Genomic DNA, 20,083 nt, shown 5'->3' with positions numbered 1-20,083 from the left:
TTTAGTTTGTACGTACTTTTAATTTTCCCTTGTTGTAGAATACGTACTCCCAAATGTTGCATTGTATGTACTGCATGATGACCATTACTGTATTACCACTTATAAGAGACCCTTCAACATGTAACATACACAGTCTGAGATATTAAATCTGTTCATGCTTGTTTTTTTAACCACTCCAAACAAGAAGAATTAAGCAGATACCTCAGCAAGATGTCACCTGACCTCATAAGGATAAAACAGTGATCATTCCACTCCACAGTATTAATCCACAAACGTGAGCAGGTAAATATAACTTTGCTGCTGACACAACAGCCTTGTGTTATTTACTTCCAATCTCACCAGCCGTCAACATGACAGTGGTTACTGTCAAATCATTAGACTGGCAAATGACCCCACAAATTGATTGAAGGACATTGAAAAAGGTCCATAAAGAAGTGTTTTGGAAGACGCACAGCTCTCGACCTTCGCCTCTCCCGAGTCCATACGGGAGCTGCAGCGATGGGAAAAGACTAACTACCAATTAGATACCACAAAATTGGAGAGAAAAATAGGTTAAAAAAACAACAACAAAAACAAGAAGAAGCCAAACGAAAACACCTATGGTGTTACAGGCAACACAATATTAGCAAAGATAATAACACCAGTTTCATGACAATGGCAAGATGTTCCTGAATAAATAGTTTGCGGCATGACGGCATTGAAAATAAGGTATAGAATAAGGTATAGAAGACTTTCATTACCTCTGATCTCCCCACCTCTGTCAAAACTACAAAGGGATGGCAATACCCACTAGAGATAAATGGAACAGTCACTGTTACAACAACCATGAACAACCCCAAAAGTGGTGGTTAGAGGTCCTTCCATCTTTTACAAGCCTCCTCCGAGTAAGGCCTGGAGTGGAGACATCTGAAAGTGCCTTTGAGTGCTTGGGAAGTGGTGGCGGGGGGTTGTTAGTAGGGCTGTTACTGCCCCACTAGGCACACTCTAGTTGAATCAACATTGTTTCCATGTTACTTCAATGAAATTACGACCAACCGCCACACCAGCAGTCACGAGTGACTGTTGAGGTATATAGGCTTCTCCAAAACTGCTTGCTGATGGTCATTAGCAGCCTACCAAACCTGCTAACGGCCAGTCGTTAATGGCCTGGTACTCAGCGCTCTGTTGTCCCGCTAATCACTCTGGCATCAATTCAAATGCGATTGAAAATCAAATCAAACACTTCATGAGAGCCCTGCCATTCAGAGTTTGAGCGGAATATATTGTGTTCATATAAGCCCATGTTGAACAACATTTCTACAGGCTATGCTTTGAAAAAAGAGTTTTGATGGCCTATATTAAAAAGAGGAGGATCCCATACGCTTTCTATAGGCGAGGCCTACTACACTGTACAAAAATATAAATATAACAAATGTTTTGGTCCCATGTCTCATGAGCTGAAATAAAAGATCCCAGAAATGTTCCATATTCACAAAAAGCGTATTTCTCTCAAATGTTGTGAACAAATTTGTTTACATCTCTGTTAGTGAGCATTTCTCATTGGCCAAGATAATCCATCCATCTGACAGGTGTGGCATATCTGGAAGCTGATTAAACAGCATGATCATTACACAGGTGCACCTTATGCCTGGGACAATAAAAGGACACTCTAAAATGTGCAGTTTTGCCACACAACAGAATGCCACAAATGTCTCAAGTTTTCCAGGAACGTGCAATTGGCATACTAACTGCAGGAATATCCACAAGAGCCCTTGCCAGAGAATTGAATGATAATTTCTCTACCATAAGCTGCCTCCAATGTCGTTTTAGAGAATTTGGCTGTACGTCCAACTGGCCCCACAACTGTAGACCACGTGCATGGTGTCGTGTGGGCAAGTGGTTTGCCGATGTCAACGTTGTGAACAGAGTGCCCCATGGTGGGGTTATGGTATGGGCAGGCATAAGCTACAGACGACGAATACAATTGCATTTTATTGATGGCATTTGAATGCACAGAGATACTGTACCGTGATGAGAGCCTGAGGCCTATTGTCATGCCATTCATCTGCCGCCATCACCTCATGTTTCAGCATGATAATGCATGGCCCCATGTCGCAAGGATTTGAACACAATTCCTGGAAACTGAAAATGTCCCAGTTCTTCCATGGCCTGCATACTCACCAGACATGTCACCTATTGAGCATGTTTGGGATGCTCTGCATGTTGTGTTTATATTTTTGCTCTGTAAATAATTACTACTGTCTAAATAAAAAATATTCTAAATACTTCACCAGAGAGCATGACTTAGCAACATAGGATCATTAGCTTGTTTTAAAAAATAGCTATGGATAGTTTCAAATGACAAGTGTGTAAGCCTATGCTTATTTGAGAATCACGGAATTGGGCAACATGAACGGCAATATGTCTAGCTGATTGAGTTGCGTCTGTCAGTGACAAGCATCTGAAATATGTGTGAAGATAATATGTCTTGAGTGTAATTTAAAATGTTGCAACAAGGAGGGGAAGGGTGGGTGGAGAGGACATGTCTCTCTCCAGAATGCATGCACTCAGCTCTCTAGAATGCATGCACTGAGCTCTCTAGAATGCGCTCAGTGGTCTCCTAACAATTATTGCGCATTCATTGTTTCATTACGTGAATTGTTTGCCCTTTGATTGTTCATTTTTTTAGCAATTCCCCGCTACATACAGTTGAAGTCGGAAGTTTACATACACCTCAGACAAATACATTTAAATTCCATTTTTCACAATTCCTGACATTTAATCCTAGTAAAAATTCCCTGTCTTAGGTCAGTTAGGATCACCACTTTATTTTAAGAATGTGAAATGTCAGAATAATTAGTAGAGAGAATTATTTATTTCAGCCTTTATTTCTTTCATCACATTCCCAGTGGGTCAGAAGTTTACATACACTCAATTAGTATTTGGTAGCATTGCCTTTAAATTGTTTAACTTGGGACAAATGTTTTGGGTAGCCTTCCACAAGCTTCCCTCGATAATTTGGGTGAATTTTGGCCCATTCCTCATGACAGAGCTGGTGTAACTGAGTCAGGTTTGTAGGCCTCCTTTCTCGCACACGCTTTTTCAGTTCTGCCCACACATTTGCTATAGGATTGAGATCAGGGCTTTGTGATGGCCACTCCAATACCTTGACTTTGTTGTCCTTCAGCCATTTTGCCACAACTTTGGAAGTATGCTTGGGGTCATTGTCCATTTGGAAGACCCATTTGCGACCAAGCTTTAACTTCCTGACTGATGTCTTGAGATGTTGCTTCAATATATCCACATCATTTTACTTAATCATGATAACATCTATTTTGTGAAGTGCACGAGTCCCTCCTGTAGCAAAGCACCCCCACAACATGATGCTGCTTTACGGTTGGGATGGTGTTCTTCAGTTTGCAATCCTCCCCCTTTTTCCTCCTAACATAATGATGGTCATTATGGCCAAACAGTTCTATTTTTGTTTCATCAGACCAGAGGACATTTTGTCCCCATGTGCAGTTGCAAACCAGTTTTATGGCTGTTTTGGAGCAGTGGCTTCTTCCTTCCTGAGAGGCCTTTCAGGTTATGTTGATATAGGACTCGTTTTACTGTGCATATAGATACTTTTGTACCTGTTTCCTCCAGCATCTTCACAAGGTCCTTTGCTGTTGTTCTGGGATTGATTTGCACTTTTCGCACCAAAGTACGTCCATCTCTAGGAGACAGAATGTGTCTCCTTCCTGAGCGGTATGAAGGCTGCATGGTCCCTTGGTGTTATACTGGCATACTATTGTTTGTACAGATGAACGTGGTACCTTCAGGCGTTTGGAAATTGCTCCCAAGGGTGAACCAGACTTGTGGAGGTCAAACAAACAAAGATCCAGAGGTCTTGGCTGATTTCTTTAGATTTTCCTATGATGTCAAGCAAAGAGGCACTGAGTTTGAAGGTAGGCATTGAAATAAATCCACAGGTACACCTACAATTGATTCAAATTATGTCAATTAGCCTATCAGAAGCTTCTAAAGCCATGACATACTTTTCAGGAATTTTCCAAGCTGTTTAAAGGCACAGTCAACTTAGTGTAAGTAGACTTCTGACCCACTGGAATTGCGATACAGTGAATTATAAGTGAAATAATCTGTCTGTAAACAATTGTTGGAAAAATTACTTGAGTCATGCACAAAGTAGATGTCCTAACCGACTTGCCAAAACTATAGTTTGTTAACCAGAAATTTGTGGAGTGGTTGAAAAACAAGTTTTAATGACTCCAACCTAAGTGTATGTAAACTTCCCGACTTAAACTATATGTCCCCAGTAGGCCAAAAAAATTACTGTTAATCTCCAGTCATTTTGTTATATACATTTATGTTAGTGCATGTATTAATTACAGTAATTTACAGTTCTCATTCTCGGAATGGAAACGTTGTTTGCAAAGTTCACAACCTCCTACACTTGTGAGAAACAAGTTAATGTAGGAAAGTGCCCATTTGGCAATGTCTGATTTCTGATTGTCTTAACTCACCACTTCGACCCACAAATAAAATGAAATTCTCAGTAATTTTTTCTTCACCTCACACAGTAACATCCATTGTGAATGAAATGTTTTTGTTGAAACATCATTCCAACACCTCCAGCCTCCATAATCACCGAACCTTGGTGTGAAAGACCATAATATCATGATCTGATGATACCATATACAGTGGATTCGGAAAGTATTCAGACCCTTTGACTTTTTCCACAATTTGTTACGTTGCAGCCTTATTCTAAAATAGATTAAAATCATTTTTTTCCTCATCAATCTACACACAATACCCCATAATGACAAAGCAAAAAAAGGTTTTTGGAAAAAATGGAAATAACACATTTACATAAGTATTTAGAACCTTTACTCAGTACTTTGTTGAAGCTCCTTTGGCAGCAATTACAGCCTTGAGTCTTCTTGGGTATGACGCTACAAGCTTGGCACATCTGTATTTGGGGAGTTTCTCCCATTCTTCTCTACAGATCTTCTTAAGCTCTGTCAGGTTGGATGAGGAACATAGCTGCACAGCTATTTTCAGGTCTCTCCAGAGATGGTTGACCAGGTTCAAGTCCAGGCTCTTGTGTGGCCCCTCAAGGACATTCAGAGACTTGTCCCGAAGCCACTCCTGCATTGGCTTGGCTGTGGGCTTAGGGTTGTTGTCTTGTTGGAAGGTGAACATTCACCCTGAGGTCCTGAGCGCTCTGGAGCAGGTTTTCATCAAGGATCTCTTTGTACTTTGCTCTGTTAATCTTTCCCTCGATCCTGACTAGTCTCCCAGTCCCTGCAGCTGAAAAACATCCCCACAGCATGATGCTCACACCACCATGCTTCACCGCAGGGATGGTGCCAGGTTTCCTCCAGACATGACGCTTGGCATTCACTTCATCAGACCAGAGAATCTTGTTTCTCATGGTCTGAGAGTCTTTAGGTGCCTTTCAGCAAACTCCAAGTGGGCTGTCATGTGCCTTTTACTGAGGAATGGCTTCCGTCTGGACACTCTACCATAAAGGCCTGATTGGTGGAGTGCTGCAGAGATGGTTATCCTTCTGGAAGTTTCTCCCATCTCCACAGAGGAACTCTCATGCTCTGTCAGAGTGACCATCGGGTATTTGATCACCTCCATCACCAAGGCATTTTCTCCCGATTGCTCGGTTTGGCCGGGAGGCCAGTTCTAGGAATAGTTTTAGTGGTTTCAAACGTCTTCCATTTAAGAATGATGGAAGCCACTGTGTTCTTCGGGACCATCAATGCTGCAGAATAATGTTTTGGTGCCCTTCCCCAGATCTGTGCTTTGACACAATCCTGTCTCGGACAATTCCTTCGACCACATGACTTGGTTTTTGCTGTGACATGCACTGTCAATTGTGGGACCTTTATATAGACAGGTGTGTGAATTTCCAAATCATGTCCAATCAATTGAATTTACCAGAGGTGGACTCCAGTCCAGTTGTAGAAGCATCTCAAGGATGATCAATGGAAACAGGATGTACCTGAGCCCCATTTTGAGTCTCATAGCAAAGGGACCCGTTGTCATTATGCGGTATTGTGTGTAGAATGATGAGGATTTTTTTTGTATTTAATCCATTTTAGAATAAGGCTGTAATGTAACAAAATATGGAAAAAGTCAAGGGGTCTGAATACTTTCCGAATGCACTGTATCCAGTGGAAGAGTCATTAAAACAGCTGTATGTCCCGAGCTCACTGGCGTGTTGGAAACTCTGAGGCCCTGGAACAGGCTAGTTGATAAAATGTTGCAAGTTAGCTACAGCTTCTGGCCACACCAAGTTGATGTTTTGATACAACGTGGCACTTCACTAGTAAGATATATAGAAAGGGAGGCAGACAGTCGGAATAGAGAGATGAATGTGATTGAAAGAAACAGAATTTTCAACAAGATATTTTCTGCTGTCTTTATTTGTTGGCTTTAGGCCTCTGTATTTTACTTAGTTGTGTTTTACTTAGTTGACATGGACATAGACATAGGTCTACTGCTGCGTTGGGCTATAGGCTATCTCTGAGTTCTATGCACTAATTTCTCTAGCCGCCAGTGGACCACAGTGTATCAATTTGCCCATATTTGAACTTTTAGATTTTTATCATTTTACTTCAGATTTGATGATTAACCACGTGAGAATGGGTTTGAATAAATAAAACGTTATTATTGAAATGAAACTGTTCCACAAAAATGCGCATATAAAAATCATCATAACTGTCACGCAGATCGGTAGAAATGGTAGGATAAATTGTAAGCTTCCCCAAACTTGAAACTCAGGAGCTGCCAATGGTCTTTACTATAACACCCATAAAAAAATTATGAACGCGCAAGCACATGCACGCGCACACACAGGATGTCCCGTGAAAAAACGTGCCCACCTATGAAAATCAAAGGTCCGTCCAACGGATTAATTCTGGCAACCGCCCTGGTGTGCAGTCTAAAGAAACAGTGCATGCATTTATTTGCGACTTGTATCTTAGCCCATATATGTTTTGATAATGTTTGTATCACACCTAAAGTGTCCAAATAACCCCTGAACAGGGTTGGAGAGCCCATAGCCTACAGAGCTTGGTGAAACTTGTATTCTTATAAACCCAGTCATTGCGCAATCTCATCTGAAAACAGAGTTTTGACTGGCCACTAATTATGTTATATGTTTTAGGAAAACAGCTAACTTCCTGCATTTCAACACGTTTTGCCATGGGGCAGAGAGATCTGCAGTTTTCTAATGCTATTCTACACATCTTTTAATGAGTCTGAGAAAAATGTACAGTTAAGTTAATTTTCTGCTACTCTTCACATTTTGCCATGATGCTGAGAGAAAATGTTGCAGTTTTAAAGTGAAAATCTCACTTTTAAAAGTTCATATTCTGTAAACTCAAACCCAGATAATGTTGTTGACTCATCCTATACTCATATTGGTGACCAGAGCATGAATTTGAGAAAAAACACCCCACCTCAAACTTGTATCTCAAACAGACCATTTAAAAAATGCTTGCTATTTCCTCAGAGGATGATGTCATTCTCCTGAGGATACACTGGCCAATCAGCGGTCTTTATTTAACTAGGCAAGTCAGTTGAGAACAAATTCTTATTTACAGTGACGGCCTAGGAACAGTGGGTTAACTGCCTTGTTCAGGGGCAGAATGACAGATTTTTACCTTGTCAGCTCAGGGATTCAATCTAGCAACCTTTAAAAAAGCGAGACGGAAAAGCTGCTTTTAACATACTTAATTAACATTTTTTGTTTTAAATTATAAATGAATGTTTGAAAATTGAGAAAGAGGAGTTTGACTGCTTTTTGTGCCCAAAGTCAACCTTTAAAGTTAATTTCCTACATTTTGCCATTGCTTATGACGTGTTCATATGCTACCTGCGGGGTCCCAACTAAAAAATTAAAAACATTTAAAGTAATTATTGACCTGTTCTGAATATTGGAGTCACATCATGCAGCCTTAAAATGTATTAGAAATCCAAACATATAGCTTAAGATTTGTATCACAACTAAAGTTGCATAAATAATTAAGCATATAGGAGGACCTGTTTCTAATGATCACTTTGTTAACTGTGCTCAATACAGAATAACTGCATGTGCGCACTCCCTCTGAAACCGTTTTGGAAAAATATATTTTCTATTTTATTCAGCTATATTCAATTCAATTGTATTCCTCTTACTATAAAATAATATAAAATAATGCCATAGGAATTATAAGCAAATCTTGTCCGCTAAATGAACTAGTGTAGCCTACAGTCATATTGCATAGCCAGATCAGGGCCTAAATCAACAATGGACTAGAGAAACAAATACCAAAAGATAGTTTTTAGGTGGAGTTTTCCTTTAATTCATCTGTTCGTGCCACTGAGATTTTGTTGGGTATAGTCCATCACCACCACTGACTGAATGATTAGCTATGTAGACCCATTAACAATGTTGTTATATAATCATTTACTTCGCTTATGTACACCAATACTGACCTGCAATTAAACAAAAAGTATTTAGCTAGATAAAAGCAATATTTGTTGTTCTATATCCTGCTATTATGTACAATAACAACTGATATTTTGAAATGTTCTAACCTGAAACGCCACCTGGTGGTGACCAAACATAATGTTTACCAATAATTCACTGGTAAACAGGGAGTGTACGTTGAAAATGCTACAACAGAGGAACCTGCGGGTAAAACACTGATAAAAGCACATGGATTGGTATTATATTAACTTAAATTGAGGGATGGTTAGATTTACTCTAAATATCTAAGTTAGTATTCAGTCATTCAACCTGGTCAATCAGAGGGAGTATGTTTTGATTTTCTAGCTAACGTTAGCTACACAGTTAACGTTAAATGCCTTCATGATGAGACAACCGCCTTTCCATGTCATTTGAATGTAGCTAGTGCTGGTGGTAACGTTACAACACCAGGCTGAGACCACACTCATCATTATTTGTCCGTTGTTTTCAAATGTTTAAAAAGGTAGCTAGTGACCAAATATACTAGCTAAGTTTGTGAACGAATAGCTACAGACAGTAGCTTCTAGTCGTCTAGCCAAAGCACATTTGCAGACTTGTTGGGATTTCCCTTCGCTGTGGTTACCATTAGTAACCTTGACGCGTTACTTTATCTAGCTAGCTAACATTAGCTATTAAATTTGCTCAGATATAACGCTGCTGCAGTAAGAGAACCATCATGGTAAGTATCGTATACTATCTAAATCAAGATACGAGTATTTTATCACAAGTCTCCTAATACATTATTGGTCATTCTGCAAGATTAACCATTTTAAGATGTAATAGTGCTCAGTATAGGTTGTTGAGAGCTAGATAATTCCCCACAACAAGATAGCTTCCAGTTAAAGCTTAGTTTATTCAAGTGACCCTAACTTGGGTGGGTATAATTTATTGAACGTTCCAACAGGAATATGTTCCAGAAACTTCGTAAATAACAAGGTTGCCAACAAACAACGCATACAAAGTTGTATATAAGATACCCGGTAGGGAGTGGGCTATGTCATTAAGTTTTTCACTCATCACGTTTAATCCGAAAAATGTTTGTCCTCACTCTGGTAGCCTATGGACAAACATTAAGAATAAGCTATGTGGTGAGTTGATGCCTATTCGACAGCTAGTTAGCAAGGTGACTTTATCGTGCTACTTTGTATGCGTTGTTTGGCAATCGTGTACGAAGTTTTTGGAACAGATTCCTGTTGAAAAATTCCACAAATTAAACCCACCCCCTATCCTATGTGTTCCTAATCGATACAGGCTAAACAGAAGAAAGGACAGAAGAGTAAGTCCCTCTGATGTTGTTATTTACCTATTTAAATCCTGCACAATACAACTTGAATGGAGCTCACAGATTCATTCAATATGATGTTTTTGTACTACAGGTTCAATTGATGATATGTTAGGAGACCTGTTGGGAGATGATGGTATTTGATTACATCCCTACAACAGATTTATGACAATTCAAAATGACAAATCATTAGTATAATATACTGCAAGTACACACTGTGTAGTGATGGTAAAGTTTTCCTGTTATTTGTACAGATTTCCCAGTGAAGGCCAAAGCTCCGGCCCGTGAAGCAGGCAGACTAGGACCTCCTCTACCATCACGCAGTGGAAAACAGTGAGTTAACTGGGACTGAAAAAATGTACTGCCAGATCAGAGAGTAGTCTCAACTCTTTCTTTCTTGACCATTTAGACAGAGGATACTGTCAGTCTGCTTGCTAATTCTATGCGTTTTGGTTCTCCAGCTCACTATTGGGCGATGACTTCTTCAGCAAACTGGCTGAGGAAGCTGAAAATGAGGTGAGTTGGCAGGTCATACATTAAGTATAGCAGGGAGGCTGTTGACTGTTTTCCATATACATCTTTTATATTCACTTCCAATCCAGGGCTCTGATGTTTCTGAGGCTGATCCCACAGCCTTACTGGAGAGCATGAAGGTAATGATGCCTTGTTCTAATGACGCCTCCCCAGGGAGTAAGACTCCAGGCTTTATGAACATTCATAACCCAGCTGTGTCTGTTCTATCCTTACATAGGACATAGATGATATGGACGCTGATCTCTTTGGATCAAAGAAAAAGCCCAGTTCAGCCCCAGCTCAGAGTAAAGGCTCCGGCATTGGAGGACCTACGAAAAATCCTCCTAAATCAGGAAACAAGTTAAAAGGAGGAGGAATCTCAGATTAGCTACACATTGAGGAGAAGAAGCCAAGTTCTGCTCCTGCATCGACAGCACGTGGCTACAAGAGGTTCAGCTTCACTGGTGAGGTGACTGTCCTGTCTGGGTCTTTGGCTAGTCTGGCTACACCATTGGTTATCAATGACCCGGGCCACCAAATTAGTATTAATACAATGCAAATATACATAATTGTACATTATTTCTTCCTATTGCTGCATTGCTTCAGATGATGATAGTCTTGCCCCAACAACAGACACAAAAGGTACCAAAGCTAACAGTTGGACCCATGTATAGACCACAAAATATCAGGTCAACTGTAAAATCCATTAGAGTGGCCCTAAGTGTAGAGTTCTTAACACCATAAAGCATATTAATATCAAAACAGAATCCCCAGCTCTGGTATCATATCTATTGTCTACAGACTTTGATGACCCTTTGGCTGACCTCTTAGATGATCTACCCATAGAAGACAAAAATGAGCCAAAAATCATCAAAAAAGCTCCTCCAGAGAGATCAGTGCTGCCCCCAGACTCCCCTATCATAAAGAAAAAAGAAACAGGTTGGTGAACCTTTTTGTGTGTTTTATTTGTGAATTTATACATTGTAACATACCCAAAGGAAGAGCGAGCCAGAATGTATCAAATGCATATATTTCTCCTATAGCCTCACCAGCTCCAGTTCCAAAGAAGCGGGACGAGCTTACGTTTGATGATGACGAGGATGACCTAATGGATGGTTTGGGGAGAGTCCCAAAGAAAGCCCTGAGAAGAATGAGACCGTGCTCATACCAAAGAACGAGAGGTAGGGTCTCAAATGCCTCAGTCAACATCATCAGTTCCAACCAAGGCTATCACAAAACCTATGGACTAAACCCAACAAAAAGTTCATTGGAAATGCACCCTCCCTGTTCCTTTGCGCTGACTGTCTGTAGCAGCAGTGAGCTCCCTCAAAGAGCACGCACCAGGCTAGATGAGATTCTGGGGCGTGGGACGTCCCCTCGCCTTCTGGAGCGCCCTCTAACAGGGGAGACGAAGGACCCTCCGCGGGAGCAGGAAAAGCAGAAGCATCATCAGGAGACCCCCACTACCAAAGGTAGCTAACACTCCATGTTTTTGTATTTAAAGTGTGATATGATATTCTTGAATGAAATGAGAGTTGATGTTTCCCTTTGTCAGACCCCTTCCTAGAAGAAGAGCTGACGTTTGGTTCCTATCAACCTACACTGGTCACTACACCTGAGGGACGCCACTCATGCAGACAGTCGGTCAGGTAAGTCAGAGCTCTAGCAGAAGCCCTCCTCATAGTTTGTTTTGGTCAAAGCCTGGATCAACCAAGGTTGGGTCAATAAAAAGTCCATCATATTTAGATATAATCTGAGTTCCTGAAGATTATCTATGTAAATTAATGGACCAGTGTATGTCAAAGGAAATGGCCACCATCTAAGATTAGCCACTCCTTTTCAGATTCTCCACTGAGGACAACAGTGCCTCTTCTCCTGAGAAGAAACCCAAACCCATCACCCCTACCTTCCCCCGGCCTGCTGCAGACTGGCTGGGGCTCTCGCAGGTAGATGATGAGGAGAAGGAAGAGCCCCCGCCTGTACCAGAACCCTTGAAGACCCCCTCTTCGTCAGTGGGAAGCAAACCCTCTTCGTCTGGCAACCTCATTCCACAGCCATCGACAGAAACACCTCCTTCAAATCCCCCAAACCAGTAGGACCCAGTGTAGAGGTCTCTGCAAGCCAAAAGGACGTAGATGATTGGCTATCAGCAGGAAGAAGACTCAATCATCCACACGGTCAGAGGAAAAGAGGACAACCCAGGAAGACTTTCTGGGGTTTGGAGACGAGGTGGATCTGGAGTCGTTTCTCAGGTAAGGCTATAGGACTAGGGTACTCTACATTGAAGGCTGCGTCATACTACTACAGTTCTAGAGAAACACCTACATTAGAAGCAACTGCTTACATCTCAGTATGTTGACATTGGTTGTCTGTTACTTCCTCAGCAAACGTGGTTCTTCACCAGCTTCCAGGAGGAAAGATGCATCCACCCCCAACAAGGAACCAGGGTATGATCAACCTTAATCTAAATAGCTGTGATGTATAATATCTACCACTGCAATATTGCTCCAATGTGCTATTTGAGTTCTAGTGCTTTTGGACATTGAGGTCAGGATTATGTTCCTTCTCTTCAAGAGATTCTCCTCTGACCAGGGAGCCCTCCCACAGACAGCCCAGCCCTACTGCTCATTCTACCCCAGTGAGAGAGGACCAGTTCAGGCCAGTTCAGGTATGTTACTCACTCCCATCTTAGAGGACCCAGCTAACCATGTCCCTTTTCCCTCTACGTTGTGCTATTCAACTTCTACCACACGGGAAGCATCTTTTATAACAAACGTTTTGTTTTTCCAAGCCAAGTCCCTTTCTAGTCATTTGGCTGACCCAAAGCCTACTAGAATGTCTACCCCTATCCCAACTAACCCTCCTGAGCAGATACAGGAAACCAATCACACATTCACTAGTGACCCAGCTGAGCCAATAGGGACAAAGAGTCATGCCCAGCCCCGACCAGCTCATTCCACTGCCGAAGAAACTATCAGGCAGAATTCGCACACAGACCACACCCCTCACTCACCAACACCTAAGACCCGTACTGAGCTTGTCTCACATCCACAACCCACAGTCCTGTCAAAGGCACACATCAGCTCTCCACTCCCCACAGATACCAGTCGAGCAGTCCACTCATCTCTTCCACAATCCCCCACAATAGTCATCCAACATCCGCCCACCAAACCTCAACCTTTCTCTTCCTCTCAACTAGTCTCCCCCTTTCTATCCACAGCTGTATCTGCTAGAGTAGGCTTCTATCCTGACCAGACCCCTCTCCCCTGCCAACCTCTGCTACCATTAGCTTCCCCCTGCCCCCGCAGTACCATCCACCAGCCCTGCAGGATCACAGGGAGCCAGGATGGCCAAGTCGAGCAGAGCTGCTCCCTAACTACACATGCATTTCTACTCAATACTAATTTTTAACCATACTCTGCTTAATCTCCGACTTAGAATTATACAAAGGACATGCTACATGTAACCAAACTTGTAACTTACTACAGTTGACATCATATAGTCTCTCTCATTCTGTGTATTGTTGTTGTAGGTCCCTGACAGTGGTGATTGAGCAGATGGAGCATTTCTCCCACAGGCTGGGAGACCTTTCGTGTCGGGTGGAGAGCACCCATGAGAACACTGCCCAGGGGGTGGAGCAGGGGGCACGGCAGAGAGACGAACAGCTCCGAGGTATCATACTACTACTCAGTTTTATGAAAAGAAAACAATGATTTTCATAATACAGTAGTTTCTATTTATTTTCCCTTCAGTGAGAATGACATTATGTGAAAGTCAGCTTGTCTACTCGTTTCAGTGATGCAAGACCGTCTGGGCCAGCAGCAGAGGGCCATGGCAGAAGAGGGAACAAGGCTCAAAGAAGTCATCGCCAAGATGGACACCCAGTTGGCTGAGCAGCAGAGGCAACTAGAGAAGGTCAGGAGTCAGGTTAGGTCTTTGTTGACTGTGCTTCTGTGACAGGTCGTCATTGTAAATATGATTCTTAATTGACTTACTTGTATAAATAAAAATGTTGCCATGTCACTCTGGAAGAAAATGGGATTGTAAAGGAAAACGTGTCTTGAGTGACTTCATTTGAGGTTTTGTGTGTGTCAACACAGGGCTCCAGACCAATGTTTTCTGTTGGTGGCACCACACCCCTAATTTTTAAAAATTTGGCACCATCTTATAAAATCATTCACAATGCTTTATCATATATGCAGTCACTTTAAACTATACATCCATGTACATACTTCCTCAATTGGGCTGGCCAACCAGTGCTCCCGCACATTGGCTAACTGGGCTATCTGCATTGTGTCCCACCCACCAAACCCCTCTATTAAGCTACTGCTACTCATGTATGCATAGTCACTTTAACCATATGTACATACAACCTCAGCCTGACTAACCGGTGTCTGTATATAGCCTCGCTACTTTTATAGCCTTTCTTTACTTACCTATTATTCACCTAATACAGTTTTGCACTATTGGTTAGAGCCTGTAAGTAAGCATTTCACTAAGGTCTACAGTCGTGGCCAAAAGTTGAGAATGACACAAATATTATTTTCCACAAAGTTTGCTGCTTCAGTGTCTAGATATTTTTGTCAGATGTTACTATGGAATACTGAAGAATAATTACAAGCATTTTATAAGTGTCAAAGGCTTTTATTAAGTTGATGCAGAGTCAATATTTAGTGTTGACCCTTTTTAAGACCTCTGCAATCCGCCCTAGCATCTTGACTGATGGCAGCCCATTCTTGCATAATCAATGAGTTTGTGGGTTTTTGTTTGTCCACCCGCCTCTTGAGGATTGACCACAAATTCTCAATGGGATTAAGGTCTGGGGAGTTTCCTGGCCATGGACCCAAAATAGCTGTATGTTTTGTTCCCTGAGACACTTAGTTATCACTTTTGCCTTATTGCAAGTTGCTCCATCATGCTGGAAAAGGCATTATTTGTCACCAAACTGTTCTTGGATGGTTGGGAGAAGTTGCTCTCTGAGGATGTTTTGGTACCATTCTTTATTCATGGCTGTGTTCTTACGCAAAATTGTGAGTGAGCCCACTCCCTTGGCTGAGAAACAACCATGTTTGACAGAGGAAGAACAATGATTCTAAGCACCACCCTCCTTTTGAAGCTTCCAGTCTTATTTGAACTCAATCGTCGTGATCTCCAGCCTTGTCCTCATCAACACTCACCTGTGTTAACAAGAGAATCACTGACATGTCAGCTGGTCCCTTTGTGGCAGGGCTGAAATGCAGTGGAAATGTTTTTGGGGGATTCAGTTCATTTAAGGCAAAAAGGGACTTTGTAATTCATCTGACTTTTCATAACATTCTGGGGTATAGGCAAATTGCCATCGTACAAACTGAGGCAGCAGACTTTGAAAATGAATGCCATGACTGTACACCTGTTGTATTCTGCGCATGTGATAACTAAGTGTAACAGACAATGTTATTCAATAAGTTACATGTCTAAGCAGGATTTTTAAAAATGATATGCAACCTAATCCAGTGAATGTCATGAATTGTTGGTTCACAAGTCAAAATAGGGCTCCAGAATATAGACATGAATGTACCGTCATCCTTATGTGCGCCAATATTATGTAGGCGCTAATTCACCACCTGAGGAAATGGAAACCCTAAACACCTATTGCTAGAAGCATGCATTCATCTAACAGTAAAGGTAACGTCCTAAAAAAACAGTTCACTTTGAGCTCAGTAATGATCATTAAGAAATGTGTTATACCTACAGAAAGCAGAGACCCCTCCATTTAACATAACTAGCTTGCTTCCAAAGTGATTTTCACCGCAAATGCATGAGGCTCGCTCATTACAGCATCCAGCACCATTGAAACAGGCAGGTACAGTGGCACAGACATGAGGTTAATGCACTTCACTGTTGAACAACTTCATGGTTTTATCCACCCCAAAATTGAATGTTTTGATTGAGGTGACCAGGTAGAATGTGCAGCTCGCACCAGTGCCACCAATAAAAGATGTACTTGTACAGCCAAATCAATATTATATTCACGAAAGGTTGTCTTGAGTTGCATAAATAGTTGGCGTTTCCTTCCATTTCTCCAGAATGTTAAATATGACGATTGTGTTGTAGGAGCGCTGGAGTGAATGCAGAGCAGGCTAAGGCTGACTCATCTCAGCGAGGCCTGGACGAGGAGAGACTCTCTTTAACTCAACACATCAGCATGGAGACAGAGGAGCTGGAGAGGGCAAAAGTGAGACATATACTGAGGGAGAGTGTTTCCCAACCCTGGTCCTCAAGTACCCCCTACAGTACACCTGATTCAACTAATCATCAAGCCCTGAATGAGGTGTCAGGTTGGGGGTACTTGAGGACCAGGGTTGAGAAACACTGACTTCGAAGACCCCTACTCCCCTCCATGTCTAGAGTGCCGTGTTGGAGGAGCAGCAGCAGGTAATGCAGTGCTGTGCAGAGGAGAGAAGGAAGCTGGCGGCTGAGTGGACCCAGTTCCACACCCAGGAGAAGCAGAGGCAGGATCGAGCAGAGCAGGAGGCCAGCCGGGCACTGGAGAGGGATGCCCAGAGGGCTCCATCATCAGCATGGCACAGGTACTGCAGACTAGGGGCTAGGATAGGACGAGGCTTGTATGTCTAGCATTGTCGTATGCAAAATGCCAGAGTTTTACCATGTTCAGGCAATGGAGTTCACCTAACCCAATCGTCATTACATTTCACTCACTTGATCTCAAGCAATTGAGATTTGCAGTTTTGAAACAGTCTTCTGTAATCACCAAGAAGAGGTGGACCTGAAGCTGCACGCTGGGGAGCTAAAGCAGCGGCTGTAGCACAGGAGAGGGAGGCTCTGGAGATACAGAGGAAGGAACTGGACAGGGAAAAGGAGGCTGAGTGGTACAGGCCTGCAGCTGAAGACACGTGCCCAGGAGGTAGAGGCCTTCAGCCAGGTCTGGACCACAACCTCATCACTGTTAGCTAGCTATTGGGTTGACAGTAATGTATATAAATCATTGGTTGTTGTATGCGATAGTGGAGGTAGCACAATGTGACTGGGTGCCCTGCGTCGGTATTTGCAGCTGGCATCAGAAAAATATGAGGGGGAGAAGACCCTACAGGAGTCCAAACAGGTGGAGACTGAGCACCAGACCAGGCCGAGGAGCATCCACTCCCAGATGGAGACCGAGACAGCAGGAACAGCACCTCTGTCAGGTCATTAAGTGTGTGTGGGGTATACCAGCCAATCTCCCACCAGCCTCTGCTGGTACACATCAGGAATGGCGCATTATGGTTGGAATGGTTCCATTCCAGCCAGCCCTCCTATAGCACCTTTGAATTGTGTACAATTCATATCCAGACTCATGGAAATGTTAGTGTATCAACTAACCATTTCCCCTTCTGCAGGAGTGAAGATGACTGCGCAGCGTAGAGACTCAAGCACAGCCTCCCAATCACTTCTTTCCCTCAATCTATGGCCCCTATATTCACAGGTGGGCTGAGCCTTTTACAAAACAAATAGTTGTTAATTTGTCAAATTAACACAGAACAGCATATTTTCAATACTGTAGACTTCAGACCATTGTTGGCAGTACCTCAAATGGCCTCCACCAAGGCTATTTGCCAGCCCTCACCCCTGTTCTCTAGTCTGGATTCTACAGAGCTCCAGGCCAGGTTGGCCCTGCTCAGGCACACAGCAGAGAAGGTAACTAATACATTACTAACCAAATCGAGTGCTTACATTACAATCAGTTTCAAGTTGGACAGTTTGAGCCAATTTCTGAGGGCCAAAGCAGTTTACAACAGAAGTCAGCTTTGAATATTACTGTTGATGGTCTAGTAAAGATGGAAGCAGATTAGTTTCAAATCTTTATTGTAGATAAATGTACTTGTTTTATCTTCTTAGGATCGTGACTTTCTGCAGGACGAGCAGTTCTTCCTGGACACACTCAAGAAAGCACCTTACAATTCAGCCTTTCACACTGATTAACTGTGGGGCTTAGAGCCCTGTGACTTTCTGGTTTTAAGTACGCCATTAAAACTTGACATTTTCTAATGTTTGCATTGAACTAGTTTCTTTTAGTCAGTCACTGATAATTCATTTGGTGAATTTCAGTTCTTAGTCCGGTCCTTGGCACAACATCTGACCCCATTACCTAAAATGAAAAACATCTAGTAAGCCAAGGGCTCCAACAGGCAACTGTTACCTTATAAAACCAGAAAGTGAGTACATATGGATCTCCCATCAAGCCTCAGGGGTTTCTGTAAGTCAACACTGCTGTTCAGACAGGGATAACATGTTTCATCACAGGCTTGTTACCCTCTTCACATCTGCGCCACCATTACGCATACCATTTAATTATCAGCCATAAGACTAATTCAGTTCATGTAGTTACCTGATCCCAATGGCATTACTTGATGTATTTTTAGGGGTTCACATCCAGGTTGGCAGACCTGTAAAGGAGTTACATTAATTTGGTTCAATGCTACAATTGCCAAAAGCATGGTGACATTCACGGCTGTGAATTTCTCAGAGCAGCTTTATCCAGCGTCAGTTATCGCATCAGACGGCACTTCCTATGCAGCATTTTCATCTCTGAAACCACAGTCACCATTATATCCACTGTAAAGTAAACCTAAAACCTAGCTGAGCACTTACCAATTAACTGTCCTCTTGACCCACCGGCACTATAAACATTTGAAATATTAATACATGTTCATCATGGTAATACTTTAATGAATCATTATCCCACAATATGAATCTCCCATCAAGTCTCAGGGGTTTCTATAGGTCAACACTGTTGTTCAGACAGGGATAACTTGTTTCATCACAGACTTGTTATTACACCCCCCACAGATTGAACACCATTACTTAACAATCTGACCACTTAATGTCAAAAGTAGTAGTTACCTGCTCACATGGGAGTGACTTCATTGGAACATTTATGGGATCACACCCAGGTTGGTAGACCTGTAAAGAAATTACCATGTTTGGTTCGAATTAGCACAACTGTCAAAAGCCGCCCCCCCCCCCCCCCAAAAAAAAACGTCCCGCCACATATTCTCTACACTACATACGTTCGAAAGACTGAAATTGTCCTTAGGGTAGGTATTTATACATTTCAAATGTCATACCCCCCCATGTGACCAATATTTGAATTTCCAGGGGCAGACTGCATTTCAGAGCATCTTCAGTGCAAAGTAAAACTAATCCATGTCTCCATTTGAGTCACAAGAGACCATAGAGGTTCTAGATAAGTACCTACCAAGCAACTGTCCATTCACCCTCCGAGGCCACAACACAGGGTATCAATTAGTCCATTACGGCACGAGTTCAATTAATGATCTTACTATGCAACATGGCTACATATAACCCTGAGAAACTACGCCACACAATACGGTCACTCAACTGACTACTGCCAAAAACGTACCCATTCAAATCATATGAGTTTTCCATCAAACCTCAGGGGTTTCAGTAAGTCAACACTGTTGTTCAGACAGAGATAACTTGTTAATTAAGCTAGGCAGACACTTCAGACCTGCTCAAATCTGACTGTCAGACAGCCCAATTTAAAACTGATCAAACGTAAATCATGGATATTGTTTTACCGCTTGAGTTGACACAGCCCATAGGACTTCCATCCACATGAGTTAAGATGGGAGACCGTTCAAACGGCTCTGAAAGGTGCAGACAAAGATCAGACGGATACATAACTAACCACATACAATCTAGTGGAAACAATGTTTCCGCGCTAGTAAATTAATCATAAGTCTGCCGCAAATGTTGACGCAGACCACGTTCCCGCACCT

General features: G+C 42.3%; 2 non-coding genes and 1 pseudogene across 2 annotated transcripts; 1 reads left to right on the top strand and 2 right to left on the bottom strand.

The window, feature by feature from the left end:
* The first annotated feature begins 8,622 nt into the window (after positions 1 to 8,622).
* LOC115110647 (fas-binding factor 1 homolog) lies at positions 8,623 to 18,329 on the top strand (annotated as a pseudogene).
* Positions 18,330 to 18,801: 472 nt separating this feature from the next.
* LOC115110939 (small nucleolar RNA SNORD49) lies at positions 18,802 to 18,874 on the bottom strand. Its single transcript, XR_003860699.1, has one exon. It is a non-coding gene; the product is annotated as a small nucleolar RNA SNORD49 (small nucleolar RNA).
* A 167-nt stretch (positions 18,875 to 19,041) lies between these two features.
* On the bottom strand, positions 19,042 to 19,113 carry LOC115110938 (small nucleolar RNA R38). Its single transcript, XR_003860698.1, has one exon. It is a non-coding gene; the product is annotated as a small nucleolar RNA R38 (small nucleolar RNA).
* Between the last annotated feature and the right edge of the window lie 970 nt (positions 19,114 to 20,083).

This window comes from Oncorhynchus nerka, linkage group LG26, assembly GCF_034236695.1.
Source record: "Oncorhynchus nerka isolate Pitt River linkage group LG26, Oner_Uvic_2.0, whole genome shotgun sequence".
Classification (NCBI taxonomy): domain Eukaryota; kingdom Metazoa; phylum Chordata; class Actinopteri; order Salmoniformes; family Salmonidae; genus Oncorhynchus; species Oncorhynchus nerka.
This window is presented reverse-complemented; position numbering and strand designations above follow the sequence as displayed.